The following is a 25987-nucleotide window of genomic DNA, read 5'->3' as shown; positions in this document are numbered from 1 at the left end:
ACATCCAAACGATCGTATACTGTTTCATGCTAAAAAATCTATTAAATACATTGACAGTGAAACGATATTTCATATACGGTTCTTACAAGAATTATTGTTATTTAAGGCTTAGGAAAACGTATATACAGCAACCACGCACACTATGCGTATCTCTGGCGCGCGTTTCCGTTCTGTGACAGTACTTCGGCAAATTGGACTGCCGAAGCGAACTTAAATCACATCGATATCGCTTATTCATTACAGTCCCAATTTCACGTGAACTTACATTCGATTACACATCAGACATGTCACTACAATTACATTAGATACACATGTGAACACGCATTAACACTTTGACTGCCACGCCGAAATCACATGCTTCGCTCAGGACTCCACGGGAGTATTTTTATTATTCAAAGCATATAATAGCAAAATAATAATAAATTGATAATGTAAAACAACATTCTTCCCCAATAGACCGTTTATCTTATTGGTGGTCGCGGGTGACCACCGTGGCGCCTTGATAACAGTTGATAGCGACATATTATAACAAGGCTTCGTTTATTTCAACAAATCATTCAAACGTCCAAACAAACAAAACATCCAGAATATATTGTTGAAACGTGTAGAATATATTAGTAAACAGTATTATGATTATTTTTATGATTTCGACGAAACATTCGGCTGAAATGGTAGAGATCCGCAAGAAAATTATGTTTGTGATAAACCAATGGTAGTAGTAGATTACAACAGAGGAAAATGTGCTGTAGATTTATCAGATCAAATGATAGCATATTCTACACCACATAGAAGAACCCTCAAGTGATGTATAAAATTAGCTTTAGAGTTATTGTTGAATACATCAATTTCAAACGCGATGATACTCTATAAACAAGCAACAAAAACAAAAATCGAGGTATCAGATTTTAGAATGGCACTCGCAATGCACCTTACACAGTGCCATTCACCAGAGCCATCAAATACACTTATTCGACAAAGATTGCGACACGAAATCCAGAAGAAAGAAGGGCAAGCGTATCTGGCACGAAAATTTTGCAGAGTGCTACAAAAAAAATGTTAAACAGTTAGGATCAAAAATTGTTAAGAATCGGACCAAAAAGGTGACCACCTATTGTCCAGATTGTATTGATGAGCCACATTTATGTTTAAAGTGTTTTAACACAGTGCATCGTTAGATGCAAGATTTGTTCTCATTTTTTTTTACTGATGTTCTAATAAAAATGTTGGATTATTCAGTGGGGCACTTTCTATTTCAAAGTTTCATCTATTTATCGATTATATTCAAAATGCCCTAACTGTCAATTTTTATTCAATTTTTGCAACTGTAAGAAGTTCAGGCGCTCCGGTCATCAATGACCACCGTGGCGTCACAGGAGAAACCATGGCCGGTCATATGACCAACGTGGCGACGCGATAAGAGAAGTTTTTAACGCGCATCGAGCCACTGATAGTCCGTGTTTCTAAGGTACGAAATCGAATGCTTGTTGCGAATATCGTTGGCAATTCGAGTCAGTGTCTCGGGATGTTTTGGCTGTTGCAAAGCAGCCGGTTGACTCTGCTCCAGTCTGACATCGACTGTTGACGTCTTCGGAGCATTAACCTCGCCAGGTGATCGACCGCCCAAAGTAAATTCGTTAATGTCAAAATCTCAGAACGACAATGTTAGCGAATTACAGGGAGCGACGCGATACGGCGCGATGACTCGATAAAACGCCGGTGCGCACGAAAAACGCTGTGTCGTTGTAGTAGACAGGTAAATAGGACGTGGAAGCTCGCTCGTGTGTTCGTACAGATGTAAAGATAGAATGAACGAGCGAGCTGAAGAAGCGACGTAGGAATAGAAAGAGAACGCTGCATAGACATCTCTTGCGTTCTTGTCTAATAACACACAGCAATATATAAATAATGCTCGTACGCAGAATAACGCACGCATATTCGAATAGGAAATACGTTAGTGTAACAGCGATCAACGAGCGATGTCTCCCATATCTTATGAATCTATACGGTGACATTCACGCGTGACTCGCTTACTCTGTGCTTTGTATCTGCACGCGTGCACGACTGGAAGCATACGCCGAATTGGTGTAATACGACCTGTCGCTCAGCCGTATATTTTATTATTTTATTTTATTCCATATACGTAAATCTATAGATTGGTTTATTTTCTGTCACTCGAGAAATTAAATTCCACGTTCGCTTGTGCGTACTTCTGTGTACATGTTTCGGTCGAAAGACATCGTATTAGGTCGTCCGAAAAGTTTCTTTCGTTTTGTAAGGAGATACTGGATGCACATTTTCCGTTTTATATTATTTTATCGAATTGCGTATGATCCATTTTGTTCTATCAAAATAAATGAGGTGGATAGATCGTGATAGGTACCGCTAGTGTATGAAATTTTTGTCTTCATCAGGGTTGCCATCTTCTCAGTTAGGAATTTTGTAAACAGCCGGACTGTGAGTGCCGGGATTCGAACCTGGCCTTGAACGTTCGTAATCAGCTGCTCTAACCACAGCTTTTTTTTTTAATAACGTTTATTTACAACCAAGATACATATTAATACATTTGGGTATTCACAATAAACTATGAATTTGATAATATGTGTTAGGCAAAAGTACCGATTAATAATATGTGTTAGGCAACAGTACCGATTGTTAGGCAAAAGTACCGATTGCTCTAACCACAGCTCTGCCGTCGTTCGGTCAAGGATAGGGTCTTTGTATACCAAGACACGGGACAGAAACCATTGAAAAGTTTTGTAGTCGAGTGCCGCTATATAAAGATCACAACGTTCGACAGATTAGGTTTCATGTTTGTGTAAAAATGCATCGTTGTAAAAGACGTGTCTGTAAAAGAAAGACACTTTTCGGATAACCTAATATCTGCGAAGTAACTTCTAATCTTAGTTACACGATATCTTATGCTGTTTCAACGTCCTAATAAACCCCCTAAGCAAAGAGTACACGAACCATAGTATCAGTCTACGTAACAACAAAGGAAGGATAAAGTCGAAGCGCGGTGTATTAGCACGATCGTATTTAGGAGAATTAATCGAACCGATCGTACCCTCGCAGCTTCGATCCTCCATAAGCCTCGCCATTCAGTCGATGAAAACAGACAGCCGCTTTGTAAGCAAACGTTCTAACGCTAATTGAACGTTGGATCCGCCGTATCGTGCACCGATGTATACAACCGATGTTTCGCAATGTGCCAGGCACTTTTAACCGATGACGCTTGTAGAACGGTTAGATAACCGAAAGTACATCAAAGTTGGCATTCGCACGAGGGATCGCTGCGCAGCGATGAACCACACGGATTCAGTTATTCGTCGGCTGTGCCGATGATAGCTTTTCGACGAATTATCGCTTCGTGACCGCGAATAATCATGGGCGAAGTGCATTCGATTTTCGAGACGGTCGACGGTTGGATACGGAAGCTGAAAAGTTGCCATAACACGCCGATCCCCAGGACCCAGATTGCCGAAACGAAAATCACGATCAAAACGAACGATACGATTTTCGATCACGAGATATGGAGGCAAGCGTTGCTAGTCGAGGCGCCTGCTCTTCGCAACCTGCTGTTCGGTATGCCCGCCGAGAACAACATCTTCGACATCGTTTGCACGATCAATCGCTTGCTCTTCTTTTACCTAATCATCAAATGGATCAATTACGAAGCCTGGGTACTGACTGGCGCCGAACCCTTCGTTTTGAACCGGTGAAAGCTTGGCTATCAGTAAACGACCATGTCGACGTGTTCCTTCGTTCGAGTTGATCCGTACGATTGTCAACCAACAGTGCAGTGCCTCTGAGTGACCTGGGAAAAAGATTTCGACAGAAAAGGACGGAGAAAGCACTCATTCAAGAATTAATTGAAAATTATGGAAAGAAGACGCGAATGATTTTATAAACAAAGTGAAAAGCTTTATGTAAGAAGAAAAAAATACTTGATGAAATATAATTTTTCCATCGTCTTTTATGTTTCCTGAAAGTCTTAGCGTTTTTCATGTTCCTCCGGCGAGCTAGCGTTTCTAAAATTCTGCAACTTTTACGATTAACTTTTACCCTTTTTTGGTAATATTCAAATACTCTACAAAAGTTGTAATTTTTACTAGAAATTACAAAAAATGTCTCGCATATTTAATTTTCTTTTTTAAGTTACAAAGAGTGTTCCACGTATATTTCCATGTTAGTTCAATTCTTATTGCAAGTAACAAAAGATGTCTCGCATATTTAATTTTCTTTTTTAAGTTACAAAGAGTGTTCCACGTATATTTCCATGTTAGTTCAATTCTTATTGCAAGTAACAAAAGATGTCTCGCATATGTTTAAAAAAGAATTCTACGAAAGCTGTAGTTTTGTATCGAGAAAGATAGAAATTTTCAGAATTTTATATCGCACAAGGATTCCAGCTCTAAGAATCGAAGGGGCGAATCTACGTTTCCGATCAAAGTTAGATATTCACACTAAGAGCAGTATAGTCGCAGGAAATTTATTAGTAACGAAAAGTAGCCACGAACATACGACTGTATTCGCTGGAAGCGGCGTAGGCTGACAATTAGTTTGGAAAACTTCTGAATATCACGTTACACAAGCTCGCAAGTGTCGTTTGGTTCCTTCAACTAAATCCTCGTCTCTCCGTCTAACGTTTAGCTGGAATTCGAAGGTACGCGTTTCGAGAAAAAGAGAGAGAAAGAGAAAGAGAGAAAGAGAGAGAAAGAAACAAGGAGTGGGCGCCAATATTTTCAAGAATCAACATACCAGCGAACGCTAAAATTAAGCCAGAGTTCTATACCGATTCACGGAATGCGCGCCAATAATTATCGTTCGAGCTTATTCCCAACAACGCAGACAGCGTTTCAGGCAGTTGAATTTTTATATCCGCTGTTACCGTTAATTACGCGAAATGCCGGGGACAGAGGGCGGAAATTGCGAAGGATCTGGTGTCGATGGTACGAAATGAAATTTAGCCGCGATCGAACGCAATTTATTTCCATGTCCATGCTTCAAATCCGTGGCCGCCAGCGAAAATAGACTGCGATTTCCATCAAATGCACACGTCTGTCCGTTTCGTCTATCGAAACGTTCGGCTCTACACGCTTAACGTCAACTGTACGTATACTTTGCCGAGTATCGCGAAAAACGCTGCGCGGATAAAACGTTTGCTCTTTGCGCTTATAAAAAGAAAATGTTCGAGAAGAGATTTTAGCGAGAGAAAGAAAAGAGAGAGAGAGAGAGTAACGAGAAAACTGAATCTCTGCTGACATACTTAGCAACAATAATGTTTTAGTATAATCTAATAATAGTAATAACAATATATAATATAATATTATAATAATAATAAAACAATAATGATCTAAATATTCACCGATAAACACATGGTTACGAAAGAGCAAAGATAATCAGTTATTTGCAAAATTTTGTGGAAGGAAGTCGTCGAAGGGAAGTTAATTTTCGTTTAAATTCTAAGTGGAGGTCAGTGGTCGCTAAGTCTCAAAGAAACCCCACGATTGATGAAGCGATTAGAATTGTTAAGACGAATAAACGATTGTTAATGGAATATTATATTCTTACCGTTGGTTGGTTCACGTGTAAGCGCAGAGGCGTGATTCATCGTGGAAAACGCGAGGTTTATACAGATTTCCAGGCGGCTTTTGTTATAAAACTGTCCGCACGAGGGAACACATGACGCGTGTCTCCTTTTTCTTTGGCAAACCGCGTCCTGCTGCCAACATCCGTCCTTTCAATCACACACATCGTCGAGTTTAACGTTCAACTGGTAGAAACGGGAGCCGTTGCGCTAAAATTTGAATCAACGCGATATACGAACGAGGTATAGTAAGGCAGATAGTATACTTACGTATGTACGTACATTACAAACGCTGTTTTATTTTTCATACAATGGGATATGATTAAGGGGTGTCCTGAATTAGAATGTTCTAAAACAGCGTCTTTTTGTGATTTTTTTTTAGAAGAGAAAGAAAGAAATGAAGTTATTGAATGTTGACATATGGTTTTATATATATTTAACGAATACAAAAAAATTAAAAAAAAAAAAATTATAACAGATTTCTAAGCCTATTTCATGGGCTGCAGTTTTCAATCGGCGTGAAAGACCCACGTCGTAATTCTTGACCGAAACAAAAAACTAAAAAAGAATTAAATTATTATATATTTTTCTCCTCGATGACTAAAAAAATTCGTCAAAAAGTTTATTTAAATAATTGTTATAGCACCTTAAAGTTTATTTTTTCTTTTTATAAAGCACATTTTTTCTTTAAACCCGCTAAAATTTTTAATTTCACACTATTTTCTGCCTTTTCTTTTTAGTTCATCGAGAAGAAAAATATATAATAATTTAATTTTTTTTTTTTTGTTTTTTGTTTCGGTCAAGAATTACGAGGTGGATCTTTCACGTCGACTGAAAACTGCAGCCCATGAAACACAGGCTTAGAAATCTGTTGTAATTTTCTTTTTTACTTTAAAAAAAATATTTTTGTATTCGTTAAATATATATAAAACCATACCTCAAAATTCATTAACTTCATTTCTTTCTTTCCCTTCTAAAAAAAATCACAAAAAGACGCTGTTTTAGAACATTCTAATTCAGGACACCCCCTTAAAAAATTGCAGATACAGGAATCTGGAATGATCTTGTGCTTTATTATTATTATTATTATTATTATTATAGTTATATAACAACAGGAAAAGATTGATTTTTGAAAGATAATATATATCTAAATATATGTCGGGTTATGGTTGGAATTTTGGGCGCGCAACAACTCTTCACGTGAATTAACAATTATTTTACACAACCGAGACTATATTTACACGTATACACAAGTCTACTACAAAGATTAACAAATAATAAGTCTAGTGAATAATAAGCTTAACGAATAATAAAGTTAGTGGATAATAAGTTGAACGAATAATAAGTCTAACAAATAATAAGTCTAATAAATAATGAGTTTAACGAATAGTAAGTTTAATGAATAGTATGATTTACGAACAATAAGTTTAATGAACGCTATTAACAATATTTTTGAGTTCAAACGAATCCACGGCCAACGGGATAACTCTTTACTAAGCGTAGACTGATCTTAAGCACAGAAATACGATGGTTGAAAATTCGACGTGTCACTCTCCAAAAGCAATCGCAGGAATGCCAGCCTCGTGGAGATTTTTCTCGCTATACGCTTGCATTTGTTTTCTATACTCGTTTGGAAGCATCGAGAAGGTTCCAAACGCCGTTGCTAGGCACACTCGTTGGAAGCATCGAGAAAGTTCCAAACGCCGTTGTTAGGCAGCTTCTGCCTGGAGTTTGATTAGTAATACAATGTATGACCCATTGTATCCGCACCTCCGAGGCAGCATCACACGTGGCTAGGCCCGCTCCCGAGGCCGCATGCCGCCACAACCACATTTCTCGGAAAACCCATACAACCACTCCACACCTCCGTTAGGCAAAACGTACATCCCGTGACCGTGGCTACGTTCGGCGACCAATTGTCACCTCGAACCCAATCTCGCTATCACAAATCTCGAACAATTACAGCTATGATAAAATCCAGGCTAGAGTACTAGAGGATGTTCCCAAAATTTCCAAGGAACGGCTTCGGCTTTCCTTTCATCTCCGACATATAAAATTTTCCCATTTGCATCATGGCCCTACTTAAGAAGACAGTTGAAGGCATCAGTGGCGTTCAAATGACGACTTATCACCGTGCGCGGTAGGTCGTAGGTGCAGTAAATGACATCCGAATTCTTCATGGAGTTTATCGAAAATTTACTGTTCAAAACGATTGGTAAACAATGTTACTTCGCAAACATCGCATCTTACATTCTTTATAACAGAGGAAAAAAGTAAAAGTTATTAATTTAAAAAGAAATTATTTAGATTAAAATGGAAAGTAAATCATATTATTTCTCGTAGAATTCTTTAAAATGGTCAATACATAATGGTACATCGCAAATATGGCATTTAAAGACCATTTCCCTTCCAGTACGTTTAGATCCATTGGGGCAAATAAATTTCAGTTTACATTATAAAATTAGAATATTTTTAAAATTTGAATCTGTTAAATTTAATAAAATTGACAATACTTACCCATAGTGACAGTTGAAAAGATTTTCACAACAAAAGTAAGACTTGTTTAGAAAATAATAAACTGATATAGGCGAGATGCTGACAAACGGGTCAAACGTGATCTCTCACATCTGAAGAATACTTAGCGAAATAAAAAGCAGTCGCGGCGCGCTTAATAATCCGCGCTTGGTGATAGAAGACAGTCGCAGCGCGCGGATTAATTCGCGCTGGGATTCAAATGAGTTATGCAGATACAAAATAACGATAGGATACAAAGGCAAAGACAAAAGAGTGAGGAGATAGAAAATTAGTATTTGTAATTGTTGAAACTCATTACATTAAACTTCCTTATTTGGGAAATTGTTTGCCTCTGCGGTTATTTGAATTTCAAGCTACCAATCAGAGATCTACGTATATTGTTAACTACAATTTTAAAGGATAATTAAAATTTAGTGGCCGTTCCACTAATAGTAAAGGGCCGCTTCAATTATTAACTTGCCAATTTGCTAGTTCGTCTAAACGCGATTGGCAGCGGTTAAATTCCCAGTTCGTCTGATCGGGTTGAGATTAGGAGCAATCTCGCTTTTGTGTTTCACGGTTCATTAGATATTCTGCACCGTGCGTTTCTATTTTCAGCTGATGTTTAGCCATCCATTCGAAAGTAGTCCAATCCCAATGACCAACTTCCAGTGTGTCCATCGATATATTCCGAATCTTCACCGTTGTGAGTTGTATTATCGATTTTTTCACACCGTTTAACTCAACTACAGCTATTGCTATAACAGCAGACATAGCATAGACATCTTCATAGTTGAAAATTTACAATTTTGTTTTCAAAACTAATTCTTTCGTTAAGCGTGGCTTCTAACAAAAAACAGGGTTTACAGATTCGCGTTTAGTTCGCAAAAGTTTAGAAGGAACGTCTAATGAAAGTTGCAAGATAAGATTTGTTGAACAGTGTAATTAAAGATAACGATCGTGAAAGTACCGAGCTAATTGAGGCATTTTTCAAAATAAAGTACAGATTATTGCACTTTGACTGTTCGAATTAATTGCAAGAAGCATACACTTTGTCTTCGCTTTGTTCAAACTGCTTCGAAATTCGAAAAAGAAGCATCGATTTGGAAGAAACCCGCATCTTCGAAGCGTTCAGGTTTAACGAAGTGTAAACAACATTTCTTTGTTTTCTTTTCAGGTTTCTCAGCTGTTATTCCAACTTCTAGACAGAAAATAAGAGGAACATAAATGTACTAGCTGTCCGGCCGCGCCTTCGTCCTCACAACCCTCGAATTTATGTTTATTGCTCTCTGTTTGAACGCTCCTTTAGGACTTGAATTTCGAAAAACGCTCCAACATGAGATTATTTATTTCTAACGACCAGCTTATTTGCCGCATCCTAAATCACCAGCTTTAACCGATATAGAGATACGGTTTTCCTTTGACGAAGCAACTTACCCCTTTTTTGTCCCCATTAAGGGTTGAATTTCGAAAAACGCTGAAACACGCGTTTGTTTATTTTTGGTGCTGATTTCTAGTGAATTTTTAATGAGCGCACAACTACAGCTACTCGTGGGATATGAGCTGTTTTAAAAAAAGTTATTACTCCAGTTTTACCCCTTTAGGGGGCGTATTATTTAAATCATTTAAATAATAATTTAATATTATTATTATATTATATTATATTGTTATATAATAATCATTTTAATAATAATTTAAATCATTTTTTATTCCACGTTTGCGTCATAAAAGAAATATACCGTGCAGATTTCACGTTTCTAGCGATTTGGACTCATTGATGGATTTCGAAGAGAAATTAATTTCTCTGAAAATTTAGCTGTCTAAATTTGTTTCATGAAAATATGTCGTAATTTTTCCACTTCTTTATTCCAGAAGCAAAAACATCGTATATCGTTTGTGTAATTATGCTACTCGCGTTTCTCGTTTCACTGCTAATTGCGTCCCTGCATTGTTCATTTCTTCCAACGTTCTTTGTAATATCGCATTTTATAATATTCTTTCTCTAATATTCCGTTTTTAGGAAATGTCGTTTGGAAATGAAAGTTACGTTTGCTGAGTTAGAAATCGTTTTAATCCGAGATAATATGCGTCAGCTAAACGACTGCTATGATTATTGGTCCGTGATACTCTTCCACTTGTATCTCGTTGCTCATGCAGATGTTTTAAATACAATCAGAATAAAAATTCGACAGAAATTAAACAACTCTTATAGAAGTATCCCTATGCTATGGTACGTGTATCAGAGGGAGAAAGAGATATTTACATTTCAAGATGTTGTTTTCTTCTTTAGACGTGACTTTAGTATTTTATGGAGGCACGTTATGGCGATCTATATACGTAAATGTCTTTCTGGGAGGTCCACGATCTATTTCAGAAAACATCACACGCTGCGTTCGTGGCGTCGATTTCATTCGCATTTCGTGAAGAAAATCTGGTTAATTACAATTTCTTTAGTGAAGAATAACAGTGTTTGAATAACTACAGCTTCAGTTAATATCGATATAAAAATACGATATCGGTGAGATCAATTCAGATCAGATCGGTAATTGCATATGAAATTCATTATTTTGATGAATGGAATGTTCCTCTTCTACTTTGTGGTATTTTACTTTACCAACTATGACATTACTATTACTACTACACTATTACTAACAAGAAGAGAAAGAACAGAAGTTTCTTCGTTATTTGACACCTGTAGTTTTTCAAAATCTCGTTATTTGTACTCAATATTACACACTTGAAGATTAAATAATTTTGTGCTTCTGTTATTCTATTCGTCTCTTTATTCTATTTATTCTGTGTAAAATTAACAACACCTGTAGTTTTCCAAAATCTCGTTATTTGTACTCAATATTACACACTTGAAGATTAAATAATTTTGTGCTTGTTTCATTTTATTCGTCTCTTCGTTCTATCTATTCTGTTGTGTAAAATTAACGTGAAATTAAGGTAGAAATATGCTATTTTGCGTTGAGAGAACTGTGACCTATGAAGTTTATGATATACAGAAAAATAAAATCGACTTTGTTTATTTATGGCACCGTCACTGTTAAGGAACGATATATGATATAAATAATAAATAAGTAAATGAATTTGGAAATAAGATTGAAAGATAACTTGAAAGATATCAGTTATTTTTCATACGTAAAAATAAGCTTCGACTATTTAAACCGCGAAAGAAATTTCCCTGTCTCGCGATAACACGAGATAACGCAATTAATGTCCACATTTTGTCAATTTATAATACGCTGACTCCGCACTGTGAGATTCTGGTATATAATTGTCATCAAGGAAACCATTTTGTTTCTTGATAAAAATAATTTGAAACGCTAAATAGGAACGAGTGAAGGTAAAATTATCTACGTTGCTCGGCATTTTCCTGCGGACGATACAAGTAGACACGAAGTATCCGAGATAATTCACGGTGCCTCGCGTGACTTTACATTTTGATGTTTTAGCTGAAAATTGCTTATTTAATAACGAGGCAAGGGTTCAAGGATACTGCAGGAAAGTCGACTAGAGCGTTTGCCTAAAAGAGAAAAGAAATTGGATTTTTGGACAAAATATTCCGTTGCATAGTCTTGTTATCTTGTTGTAACGCTATCTTATAGTCCTTTTTGCGGATCGATAGAATTTATTCATCGATCTTGAAACGTTCGATGATGGATCAAAATGTGTGAATTAGCGAGAATTGTCGAATATGGACAACGAACTTTTGCAATCTTTTTGATCCAAATTGATCGGTCGATATTTTTAAGCATTTTACAAATGGACTAATTATTGTTTCATTTGAAACAAAATTGAATATGGATCTTCTACAAAATTTACATTTACGCAGAACTTTGCCTACCTTCTTCTCAATTTATTGATCGATTCTTTTCAAATTTCGTAAATGGAACGACACTTTTCAACGATATAAAAATCTACAGGGAAATACCTTCTGTAAGTCGTCAAGTGTATTCATCTCGCTTTCTGCACTCGAAGTTGGTCCAGATGAATTCGATTTAATCGCTTGTTTTTTATTAATACGTTATATTGTTTATTGAACATGAAACTGCTACAAAATTGACGCAGAACTTTTCCCATCTTCTTCTCAATCCATTGATCGATTGCTTTCAAATTTCGTAAATGGAACGACACTTTTCAACGATATGAAAATCTACTGGGAAATACCTTCTGTAAATCGTCAAGTGTATTCATCTCTATTTCCGCACTCGAAGTTGGTCCAGATGAATTCAATTTAATCGCTTGTTTTTTATTAATACGTTATATTAAATAATAAATTTTACGCAGAATTTTTCCTATCTTTTCTTCAATCCATTGGTCGATTGCTTTCAAGTTTCGTAGATGGAATGGTATTTCTCAGCAATGTAGAAACCTACGGAGTATCTCATTAATTCGTTATATTATTTCTAATTAAACAAAATTGGACACGAAGCTGCTGCAAAATTGACGCAGAACTTTTCCTACCTTCTTCTCAGCCAATTCTTTTTCTAATCGATTCTTTTGAAATTTCATAAATGGAATGACATTTCTCAGCAATGTAGAAACCTACAGAAGATCTCATTAATTCGTTATATTATTTCTAACTAAACAAAATTGGACACGAAGCTGCTGCAAAGTTGACGCAGAACTTTTCCTACATTCTTCTCAGCCAATTCTTTTTCTAATCGATTCTTTTGAAATTTCATAAATGAAATGGCATTTCTCAGCAATGTAGAAACCTACAGAAGATCTCGTTAATTCGTTGTATTATTTCTAATTAAACAAAATTGGACACGAAGCTGCTGCAAAATTGACGCAGAACTTTTCCTACCTTCTTCTCAGCCAATTCTTTTTCTAATCGATTCTTTTGAAATTTCATAAATGAAATGGCATTTCTCAGCAATGTAGAAACCTACAGAAGATCTCGTTAATTCGTTGTATTATTTCTAATTAAACAAAATTGGACACGAAGCTGCTGCAAAATTGACGCAGAACTTTTCCTACCTTCTTCTCAGCCAATTCTTTTTCTAATCGATTCTTTTCAAATTTCATAAATGGAATGACATTTCTCAGCAATGTAGAAACCTACAGAAGATCTCGTTAATTCGTTGTATTATTTCTAATTAAACAAAATTGGATACGAAGCTGCTGCAAGATCTACGCGGAACTTTTCCTGCCTTCTTCTCAGCCAATTCTTTTTCTAATCGATTCTTTTGAAATTTCATAAATGAAATGGCATTTCTCAGCAATGTAGAAACCTACAGAGTATCTCATTAATTCGTTATATTATTTCTAATTAAACAAAATTGGACACGAAGCTGCTGCAAAGTTGACGCAGAACTTTTCCTACCTTCTTCTCAGCCAATTCTTTTTCTAATCGATTCTTTTGAAATTTCATAAATGAAATGGCATTTCTCAGCAATGTAGAAACCTACAGAGTATCTCATTAATTCGTTGTATTATTTCTAATTAAACAAAATTGGACACGAAGCTGCTGCAAAGTTGACGCAGAACTTTTCCTACATTCTTCTCAGCCAATTCTTTTTCTAATCGATTCTTTTGAAATTTCATAAATGAAATGGCATTTCTCAGCAATGTAGAAACCTACAGAAGATCTCGTTAATTCGTTGTATTATTTCTAATTAAACAAAATTGGACACGAAGCTGCTGCAAAGTTGACGCAGAACTTTTCCTACATTCTTCTCAGCCAATTCTTTTTCTAATCGATTCTTTTGAAATTTCATAAATGAAATGGCATTTCTCAGCAATGTAGAAACCTACAGAAGATCTCGTTAATTCGTTGTATTATTTCTAATTAAACAAAATTGGACACGAAGCTGCTGCAAAATTGACGCAGAACTTTTCCTACCTTCTTCTCAGCCAATTCTTTTTCTAATCGATTCTTTTGAAATTTCATAAATGAAATGGCATTTCTCAGCAATGTAGAAACCTACAGAAGATCTCGTTAATTCGTTGTATTATTTCTAATTAAACAAAATTGGACACGAAGCTGCTGCAAAATTGACGCAGAACTTTTCCTACCTTCTTCTCAGCCAATTCTTTTTCTAATCGATTCTTTTCAAATTTCATAAATGGAATGACATTTCTCAGCAATGTAGAAACCTACAGAAGATCTCGTTAATTCGTTGTATTATTTCTAATTAAACAAAATTGGATACGAAGCTGCTGCAAGATCTACGCGGAACTTTTCCTGCCTTCTTCTCAGCCAATTCTTTTTCTAATCGATTCTTTTGAAATTTCATAAATGAAATGGCATTTCTCAGCAATGTAGAAACCTACAGAGTATCTCATTAATTCGTTATATTATTTCTAATTAAACAAAATTGGACACGAAGCTGCTGCAAAGTTGACGCAGAACTTTTCCTACCTTCTTCTCAGCCAATTCTTTTTCTAATCGATTCTTCTGAAATTTCATAAATGAAATGGCATTTCTCAGCAATGTAGAAACCTACAGAGTATCTCATTAATTCGTTATATTATTTCTAATTAAACAAAATTGGACACGAAGCTGCTGCAAAATTGACGCAGAACTTTTCCTACTTTCTTCTTAGCCAATTCTTTTTCTAATCGATTCTTTTCAAATTTCATAAACAGAATAACATTTCTCAATGACGTAAAATCCTACAAAGAGATACCTGCTGTAAATCATGAGATCGTAAATTTGTCTTGTTTGTACGACGTGTCGCTAAAGAAATAAAAAAGAACAAAAAAATAAAAACCTGGTAGGAAAGTAAGAAATATGGAAGACGCAGAGTGCTTTAAAGTTTCCCTGAAATATTACACGTCCGGATATCTTCGGAGAGGATTTTATTCGAATATCAATCCGTATTTCCCTCGGCATCTCATCATCCGGAGGCTAACGCGCCCCTATCACAGGAACTCGACGTATGATGTAGAGGAACGACGCGCTGCACACGGTGCTCGCTGTGATGCATTCTGGCCGTGATCGTTGGATCGAAATTGTATGCCGCGTTCCACGGTTTCCTCGGCACGGAGCCAACTCGCGACATGGGCCGAATTCTCTTTGTCCACGTTACCCTACCACGGTCACGATGTCCATCGAAGCTTCTTCGTACAGGCGGCAGAAAAAAGTAGGAAAAGGAGAAAAAGCGGAACAGTTGGTAATTCCGCGGAGAATTTCGACGGCGTTGTTACTCGTTCGACCTAGTTTGTCCAGCATGAACAAACATTTACAGCGACAGCGAAGCTACTAGGCCCCCAGACGACAATGACAAATGTACCAGTTGCGCGCCAGCTTTCAGAGAATTTTCCTTCTGCTTGTTCCTTCTGCTAATGGAATTTAAAACGGATGCAACTCGCGTGGTACCATTTCTCGCTCGCAGACAACAATCTATGTTACGCTGCGTTTAAAGCAAGTCCGCTTACTTTAGCAAAATCCAGTAAAACGAAACTATAGAGCACTTGTTCGCCGTTTGACGATCGTTGCCATCGGAAATCGAACATCCGAATGCTCTGACAGCATCCCGAAAATGTCTGGTCGATTTGTGGTAGACGGTGTGACGTGGTGTTGGTTAAAGTAATAACGAGACGAGTTGATTTAATTAACTATATTTACAGGTATTTCAAACTGTAGAATACAAAATTAATCGCCAGCATTGCTCGCTTGATAATATTCGTTATGTGATTGCGCAATGCTGCGTTACTGATACTAATCGTTATGCTGATTCGTTAGACTGATTCGTTATACTGACTTACTGACTCGATACTGATATTCATTCGCTGTGTCTGGAGGACATGGTCGTCTATTTATACTGGTCGAGGAGCGTACCGAAAGGTTCGAACTTGTCGCCGGTTGTAGGTTGCACGTAGCAGCGAAATTGCTTTGTCCAGACTTTGTTTGTTATATTATGTGCGTCGTTCAGTGTTAATCCTCTGTGGCAAAACAAGTACGTGAGGTGTCTTCGAATCGAAACGTCCTAAGACGCATGTGCCGCTACAGATTCTTTCAGATACTCAGAACGTGCTCTGGCGTTCGTCGCGAATATAGAAATAGTCGCAGAAACCAGTTGACGAAGCACGCTTGTGCTGAGACACGTGGCGAAGATGCTAACCTGTAACTGCAGAGATGAAAGTTGATACAGGACAGGGCCGGCGCAAGGCAGGTTCAGCGCGTTCGCTAGAACCCGGCTCCTCGTTTTGAGAGGCCCCGCGGTCTACGAAAATTGTCCAATAAAAAAACACCGATTTTGATTAACTTTTTACAGAATGATGATACCATTAACAGATGCAAGACATTTTTTTAGTAGCGATGATTCAGTTTAAAGGAGAGAGAATAATCATGAAAGTTCAGTGTAACTCCGTAAAGTGCTCATATCCTGGAAGCTACTTTAGATAAAAAAATCCAGGCACTTTCGGAGAAATATACTTTTTAGAGAAATTAAACTATATTAATAGCTTTTTGCAAAAGTCATACATGACTACAGATTTTCTACTTTCATTGAATTTTTCGCCGCTTGAAAGCGAATTATGCACGCGAAAAAATATTACTTGGATTTGTTTAAAAAACTGCTTATAAAAAATATATAATATGTAACAACATTTGTAAATAAATAATTCCTCGTTGTAAAATTTAAGTGTAGGATTTCAATGTGTATTCCGGCTCCACAAAATTTTTAAACTCGGCCCTGTGAGAGGTCACGTCGGCCCTGTAAGAGGTCACGTCGGCCCTGTAAAAGGTCACGCCGGCCCTGCAGAAAGATCAATTTGAACGAATATCAATTGAACAATGTCAATTTTTACACGGATAATTGTAAATACGATGCATTGGCTTGATGAGAAAGTAATATCGGTTTTTCATCGAACTATTGGAAAAACAGTTTCAAGTGACTGATATTTCAGAGTTCGCGATAAGATCATTTTATTAAAATGATATTTTCTGTTTATGAAGAACTTGACTCTTTGAACTGGCAACTCAACGAAGTCGATAGAACGAGCAGCTTCGATAGTTGGACATGGAGAAAGACAAAGCCTCTTTTCGATCTAAATTACTTTATTATTTGTTAGGAATCTGGCTTAGGTTTGCATATAAATATTTGAAATTCTTTCGCAGCCTGCCTTTTGGTAATTTGAAAATTATTTCGTATTATTAATTGGATTATTATGGAATTATTAATTAAATTATTACAGAAGAAATATAAATATTTTCTATTTGTGTAAATGAGAATGATTTACATTCGTATGTCAACAATTAAATTAAAAAAAAAATAATGTGACGTCCCGGTATAGTGTTTAAAATTCGGCAACATCTTCAGAAAGATCCAAAGTACTACAGAGGTGAACATGTATAAACAAGTTATTTGCAACTTATTTTCGCTTGTACAAATTATTTCCTTGTTTGTAAATACGCAAGAAAAACGTGCAACTATTTTGTACAAATCGCGATTATTATCTGTCAAAAAATTGTAAAATTGAGAAAAGGCGGTCAATCGCTCAAAAAATCGTGCGAACGGCGCAAAATTCGTCCGCAGTTTGTTATTAAGAAATAGCGAAACCGGTTCCATTGAACACCAAAAATATTCGGAACGACTACAAAAATAAAACTCGTATCGTAACCATGATATTTTATGAACACTAAAGCGTAATACTCGAACAAGTGTCCCGTGATTGGTAGAAACGATTGAAGTTGATTGTAATATGAAAGCCCTTTCAAACGATTCGCGATGTGGGTTACAGATGACCCTATAGTCAGGAAACAAATCCTTTATTAACGTGACTAAAGAACAAGTGTATCAAGTTTGCTAGATAATGTACATTATCAAGAATAACAAATTTTGGAATACTGTTATACGCCAATATGTGTATAAACATGGAGGAAACAGCGTTATAATTTGTGGCTGTGGGATATTTGAGAACCGTTTAAATCAACAGACTAAAATGTTTATTTGCATATTTTGGAAGAAAATTTAGAAAGAAGAAGTTGAATTCTGTAAAAAAATAATAAAGAGGATAGTAGGAAATGGTTATTACAAAACATGTCTTCAAACAACTTCAAACTTCCAACCAAGTAAATTCCCAAATAAGTAGAAAATAAGTGATCTCGCCTGAATTCTTATAGGTTGAAGTAAAAGGACGACTAGAAAATATTACGTTAAAAATAACCAAAGTTCAGAATTTGAAATATTATCCGAGTAAGACGATACTCAATCAACTGTCAGCAAGTCATTAATTAATATAATACGAAAAGGAGAAGGTACTGTGCGTAGGAGATTATTAAAGTGAAAGGTGGAGGATGATTAATTGAAAAAGTATCGATAATAAATTTATGTTCCAATATCTCTTACATTATTCTTTCTACTAATTAATTGCTGATAGTCGAATGTATCAATAATTCTCTTTGTATTAATAATAAATGTCATATTTTTAAATTAAATAAATATCGATATTTATTTACTATTTTTTCTTTCAGCATTATATGACGTCAAATAAATCGTAATGCATGGTACAGTTCTGTTTAACGTACCTAAAAATGTTATTATTTATATACACTAAATTTTTCTAGTTTATGTACACACGTATACATATTCTTAATACATATTGATATTTTATTTTAACATTTTCGTTGTAAATGTTCGAATATTTTCATAGACAATGATGATTTTATTTTTTTACAGTTGCTTAATCGATGCAGAAGTTTGAAGAAATTGCTTTTACGGGTTTTGTTCGTTTTACGTGCTCGGAATAATAAGAATCCTAACAAGAATCCCGATATCGATTGATATTCCTTAGAGTATTTGCTATAGATTTAGTACTCGATAAAGAAAAGTACCAGATAAAAACCCGATAATTGCAAAAGTACTATAAAGTAGAAATTATTATATTCTAATATCTCTTAATTTATGAGAACGATTTAGTGTAATTAATTAATCGAAAATTAATTGAAAAATTAATTCCTTTACGTTCGTTAACAGAGTTGAAGTATTCTGAAATACGAATTTTCATCGAGTTGAAATTAATTAAATTACAATTAAATTCCACAAATCACGCTTTACTAAACTGACGAATATATTCAATTTATTGAATTCTTTATAAAACCTTTTCAAAATTTTACTGAGACATATAACGGCAGAAAAAACATTTCTTAAGATAATCTTTTTGGCGACATCGTCTTAATACTTTTGTACAGAGAATAAAAAGCGCATCGACTGATATATGATAAATTTAGCACCTTGATTCTTTTCACAATGACATGCGTTTTTCGAAATAGCCCAACTTTGGCTTAGGAAGCTTTCATGTAACGATAAATAAAGATATAAAATCTGGAAATCTAGAATGATTAAATTTACGATGACTCTATTTAGCTGGTCCACTCTGCATATCTAATGCAGAGAAATTTCTTATTTATTGGATTGACAACTAAGTGATTGCGGATTTTGCCATGATGTGATATTGACAAACTCCAACCCAATACAATGTGCTCGAAATTATTTTAACGTATCATAACGACATTACGAGATTCATTATGTACGATGTGCTCAAAATTACTTCAACGAATCTTATTATCATGGTGAAACTTTTTATTTAAGACATACTGAAAATTACTATGACGAATCATATCACGATTATGAAATTTTTTACTCACGATATGCTCGAAATTGCTTTAACGAATCCCGTTACCATTACTGGTATCCAAACAATTATCCATAACGTCGGCACAAAAATGTTCTCGATGATGAACAATGAACGTTTATTCGGCGCAGCTATTTGGAAATCTTGCTGCGTAAAAAATTACGGCTTAATTGGCCGAGAAACTTAATTAAAATAGCCAAGGGTGTGCACGAAGACAATCGGCTTTACAGCATTTTCCCAACGGCGCTGAATAATTATCTTAATGCACGCTCGCGCTACTTCCTTCCACGTTTGCATCTTTATATGCATGGCTAGTCTGCAGCTGCAGCTGCGGAACACCGTCCTTGTAACATCTCGGTCAGCAAGCTCGATCGAAGGTTTTAACACCCACGAGTTCCATTCGAAGGATCTGACAAGTTTTCGTGTGACGGCACGCGCGCTCCCTTACCTTTTACAGGGCCATTTTATACGTCGCAAGGATTATACCGCGCTTTATTTCTGTTTGCTTTCGGCTCGCAGGTAGTACGCTTTCTATCGGCATTTGCAACTCATTGATCGTTCGTTGATTAACGCCGTACGTATCAAGGGAAGTAGAACATAAAGTACGAGGATATTTCGCGATGCTTTTAAAAGCTCTGTTGTTACGTACGACTGAGAAGATTGCGCTATGTTTGCACGCAATGTTACACGAACTTTCGCGAAACAAAGGGTACAATTTGTTTTCTTAGCGCGATTGCCAGCGGAATTTATTTTCTAAATCTCGCGCCGCGATATGATTTACAGCGTGAAGAGCGAAAGTTATTTTCGACGTGACTGTTTCGAATTGTACGAAGATTAGCGAAACAAATAGTAGCTGTTTATAGTATCCTGCGAGCCCTTATACAAAGTGACTGTTTGTTTATCGTCCTCTACAATTTGCCATTCATTGAACTGAAAACTTGAACCAGTTTACAATTTGATAAATAGGTAACAGAAAAAATTGAAATTGCTTGGGAAAAGTGTTCTCTTCTATATTTGATAAACATTTTGGATAAACGTTTATTAAGTTGTCTCTTTGAAAGACTTAAATAAATATTCATTGTAATTATCAGTAAAATTAGAAATTACTGTTAGACACTGTATATTACTTTGTTATTGTAGAAGCATATTCGAATGATGATACAAGTTCAACTGGAGATGAATAACCATTATACAAATAAATAGGAATACAAGCAATGAAACGTAACGGATAAGAAAAACGAATAAATGTTTAATGAATAAAGATGTACAGATGATATAAATTTTGAAATAATGTTTATTTCACCAATAAAATTATTGTGATTAATAAATCTCACGTGATATTTTATATATAAATGCTTTCATGTTCCATTTTTGCTGCTTCATTGCTTAGAATTAATCAAAGTAAATCATGTGCAGGAAATATAAAAACGTTAGTATTTGCATTGCAAATGAAATATAATAACTTTCTCATATTCGTCACGTTTAAACGATCAATGTTATTGTCAATATTCAAGATTTTTAATATTATGCTGACAATATACACAAATATTGTCATTATTTTTCATGTAGAATATCATCGCGAATACAAATTTTTATACTCAATTTTTCAAGCTTCGTATTATGAAGGATCCACAGGACGATTTTAGAGAAAATCCTACACGACAAAGTATACTACACTTTTTTCCCCTCCCTTTCACATGTTTTTGTTTCGGGGATTTTCTCACTTTTTTCACTTGGCAACCGTTGTTTTTTTTCGGTCTACGATTGGTTCTCCTTCTCCCCTTTTTTTCCCTCCTCTCATCCCGAGCTGAGCTTTGTTCAAGTAAGCAAGAGCCATCCTGAAAAATTGGAGACAGAATTACAACACACAGCCGAGGATTCGAACCAGAGTCCTGACATGTTTGTAGCCAGCTACGTTAACCACATCGCTATCGCCTCCCATATTCTGACAGTTACTTTTAACGCTATTTCATTCTGCAAAAATCTAATGTTTTTATTTATGTTGGCAAGTTTTGACCATAATGTCTCTATTTCATCAGCCTTCGCCTTCAATGTATTTACCTCAAGACGAAGGTTCTGCAATTCGTTTCCAATTTCAGTCAAGTTTACCTTTTTATTTGTTACCTGAATTGATTATTATTTTCTTAGACGTGTTAACAATACTAACGTGTTGTTCTGAACTTATCAGATAAGGTCCGTCCACAGACGACGCTGTCTCTGCGTCTGTTGGCTCCACCTAAATATTAAAATGAGTTATTAAAATTAATACAAGAATAAAAATAAACATGCTTTAAAGTGTTTAAATGAGCTTGGTTTAAACTCGGCCCATTGATCGGCTAGAGGATCTCTTGCGTACGACAATGTTGACATCCTTCAATATTGACAATAATATTGACAAGACCATAAGAATCGAAGGTTCCAACACAAACCAGAAAAAATAAAGCTACCCTTACCCGGATTATCACATTGTAGGCTAACCCATGAACATTTAATAACAAAACAATCACGTCCTGATTTCTCGTTGGATTTTGATGTTGTTCTGATTGGATCGCCAACATCGTCATTACCATGTAGCATATTTTAATGTCAAAACCGAAATGAGATCTAACCTGAACGATTCTCTTGACGCGTTAGGGATTTTTAAACAGATAAATCTACTCGATTCCATGTAACTAGATATTATTCAATGTCTCAAAAGCAAATAATTAAAAATTATGTTTCTTTTTTCTTTTCATTTTGTTTGGTAGTCGTTGGTGACTTTATGGTCACTGGAAACACCTTAAGCTAAACTCATAAATAAATACGTAAATATTGGCAACAGTATTGATCGTTTGAATGTACCTTAGATGCAAAACACGTGTTCATGATTGATACAAATTGAAGAAATGTCTAATAAAAATACTACGACTTTTAACTTACAATATACGCAGTAATAATACAACTTTTACTTACGGCATACAAGAATTTACGATACATACATATTTCCGTGAATTTACACGCTGTTTTACTTTCGATAACATGCCGCAGAGAAGTACGGCCTGCCAATTCAACAGCAAACACTATACACATATACATACATATTCTATACATATATTTAGAAAATATCAGAGGGCTTTGATTTTGAACGAGACACTTTTATAGTCCTTGGCTCTTATCTGCTTTTGCGTTAAACCGGGAAAACAGGGAATGGAAAATTAATAAAATAGATAGAGGGTGGGTGGTCGGTGAGATTTCCAAGTAGGCGTGTTACGAACGATGAATTTCTGGTTTATTTTTAGGCATTCTACTTGAAATTCTACTATAGTCGTCGATTCATCGGTGTCTCGATTCTTTTTACATAATTCTCGAAACTTGTATATAAATTTGCCTCTTCTCTTAACAGAAAAGAGTATTATGTTGAATCAGATATGAAAAAAGAGAAACTGATTCATTTGATCGTATGGATCCGATTACGATCGGTGGTATATTTAGCGTTACGTGTCGCAAAGGAAAATGAAATAGGATTCTGATCATCGATTTCGTGAATCCGATTAATCATGAATTATATATTACACGTTCTTGCGCGAAACAAATTTCGAATATCGTTGCTAAATGTGGTAATAATCTTCCATATCTTCCATATACATCAATGTATTGTTTTTAAGCTTCGCAATATTCCAGAGAACATTTTTAATGCAATATCAATAATAAAAGATTTTTTAATACGTAAATCCTACGATAATGAAGCTCACAGTTCTAAATACACTTTTATTTGGATATCATATGGAAATAACATGGTTTATTTGATGGAATTCAAAGAGAGAAACTTTTATTAATCTCGCGTTTCTTGGAATTTTCATATTTTACGGGAATACTATCGTTATAATCTTCGTTAAAGAAAACTGATACTTTTACTTTATCTTCAGCCTTCTATAACGTTACGTTACATTTTGAAAATTACATTTTGAAAATTTTTTCTAACTGTTGCTGTATCGTTCTATTTTATATGGACATAATCATTGGACTTTTAACTTCTAATTTCAGATTAAAGTAAAAGGCTTCAATCGATTCTGTTTCTTTATCGCAAAAATAAAGGAAATTCCGTAGTGATAAGATGTTAAACGATGTAGCTTTTATTTTAACGATGTTTAAGAGTCTCACTTCATCTTTCTTCATTAACAGTTCCTTACTTGTACCAGCATTTACCAAAATTTAATTTATTCAATTACAGTCTTGTTTTTATCCTATGAAGCTGCATAGAACGAAAGTTGCAAGAATATATTATCAAATACCAAAAAGTAACAAGAAAAAGAATACAGAGGAAATAGAGGTACAACTTGTAACAAGAAGCGTTGTTAATAGCGTCTCATAGATTGGCTTACTTTAAATTTTAAAGCTGCTACATGTATCGAATTTCGAATCGTTAGGTGCGGTTTATACATGTTCCATAGGTTTAATAAGAAAGGATGAGACCAGCTTACCGCTCCAGCTTGATTTAACTTTCTTCCTTTAGCAATTTTCGGAATCACTGGATCTTTCAACCCGTCAGCCCACCTTATCGATCGTTCATTCATTGGTTTTAGAAATATCTGCCTATCTCGTGGTAGGTCAGGCTTAGCGGAATTACGTCGCACGTTGGGACTAACGATCTGACGTGGGACGTTTGATACGAGATGCAAACTGCGTCATCAATAAGTTTCTCAACGTCAATGACATTTTCTCATTTTTAACCATTCCATCTCTGACACAGCATCTACGCGTTGAAAACTTTACTCGATTTTAAAACTGTCGTCCTAACGCTTATCCCCTTTCCCTTTTTTAAATATAGCTCGTATTTTTCGAAAAGGTTAAGCAACTAAATCGTGTTTTCGATCAAAACTGGCTCGACGCTTGTACCATGAATGTAGATATTCTCTCCTATTACACCGAAGGATTTAATAATGAAATAGAGCGGAGTAAATGCGCACGCCGACTTCGCCTTAATACTCCGGAGATTTTATTTAAACTTAAGAATCGCGACTGAAGAGATCTACTTTCATTTGCGTACAAAAGGTAACGTCTTATGCCGTAAATTGACGATGCCCTACTTTTTCGAAGAACCGTGCAATCTGTAATTTTCTCTACAATTAACTATCGTCGTTAATATCAAGAGTTTAAGATACACCCTTATGGTCTAATGTGTCTAGAAAAATCATCTTATGCAGTTGCTACAGTCTACGTAATCTCGTTTACGTTCTAATTTTTTGTATTCTTATATAGTCTTAGTTGGATTATAATCTTGCTCCTAATTTATTTTAAGTTAATTTCAAGTAAACAATCTTCGTTATGTCTACATTTGTGTAAAGCAAATTTTTTGTTAAATATATGTTTGCACAAAATAAATTACAAAAACAAAAACAAATAAATAAATAATATATAATAACAAATAATAATAAATATAAACTATACCTACATTTTTTAATTTTACCAATAGAATTACAGATACTAATATTATGTTTTCATGGGCACAATTAGAGAAATGAAACAAATTGAAATTCGTTCGGTCTGTTGGAAACTGTAATGAGTATTATTATTTCGTTTTATGGATTTTCATATATCATGTGCATTTCTGTCTTCAAAATATTCCATAAACGGATGAAAATCCGCATTACAACTACTGCTCGTTACAGTGTTAATGAAATTCAAAATGTTTCGTGTAACGTTATATATTCATACAAATTTTCAACATATTTCTAATACATCATTCACAAAAATAAATTTCTCCAGCCCCTGCACGTTCTTATTGACGTACAAAATCTAATAAAACACATACCGAGTTCTTGTCGCTGGAGGAGAAAAAATTACACGAGCGCGAGTTCGACTGCTCGGATGATTAGACAAAGGGCGCTAAGAGAACCACGTTTTTCCTATTATCATACTTAGAATCGTGCACAGACTTTGTAAGGTTGGCCAAATAAAGGCCAACGTCAGCTGCGCCGTATTAGAACTTTTTCTAGCTGGCTCTATCGCGTCCTTGTTTCGTTTCCAGATAGACACCGCGCACCCATTCTATCGAAATCAATGCGCTCCTTTTATTGCCATTTCCTGAATAACGCACATCGTACCGTCTTTGAAAAAGTAACAAAAGCTACGAGACACGATAACAGGAGAGAAAAAAGGGCGCCGCAGGCGATACCACAGCTTAAAAGAACTCGCAACAAGCTCCAAGCGTTTTAAAATCTCTATATCTCACGCAGTACGTCCTATTTTTATTTCGCACCTGTAAATCACCTCATTCACGCGTCCGTTTACCTTTGATGATATCTAGGTGGAGAA

The 25987-nt window shown here is 35.5% G+C and overlaps 1 protein-coding gene and 1 long non-coding RNA gene across 4 annotated transcripts in view; both read left to right on the top strand.

The window, feature by feature from the left end:
* Nucleotides 1-25987, top strand: part of LOC138179003 (uncharacterized) — a 201149-nt gene that overhangs the window by 17138 nt on the left and 158024 nt on the right. The gene's annotated exons all lie outside the window — the stretch shown is intronic.
* Nucleotides 4406-10894, top strand: LOC138178918 (uncharacterized). The gene is made up of 3 exons (XR_011172860.1): nt 4406-5109; nt 10122-10331; nt 10392-10894. It is a non-coding gene; the product is annotated as an uncharacterized LOC138178918 (long non-coding RNA).

This window comes from Bombus flavifrons, chromosome 4, assembly GCF_040668555.2.
Source record: "Bombus flavifrons isolate JBK064 chromosome 4, iyBomFlav1_principal, whole genome shotgun sequence".
NCBI classification, from domain to species: domain Eukaryota; kingdom Metazoa; phylum Arthropoda; class Insecta; order Hymenoptera; family Apidae; genus Bombus; species Bombus flavifrons.
Note: the sequence above shows the minus strand (reverse complement) of the source record. Positions and strands in the feature narration are given on the sequence as shown.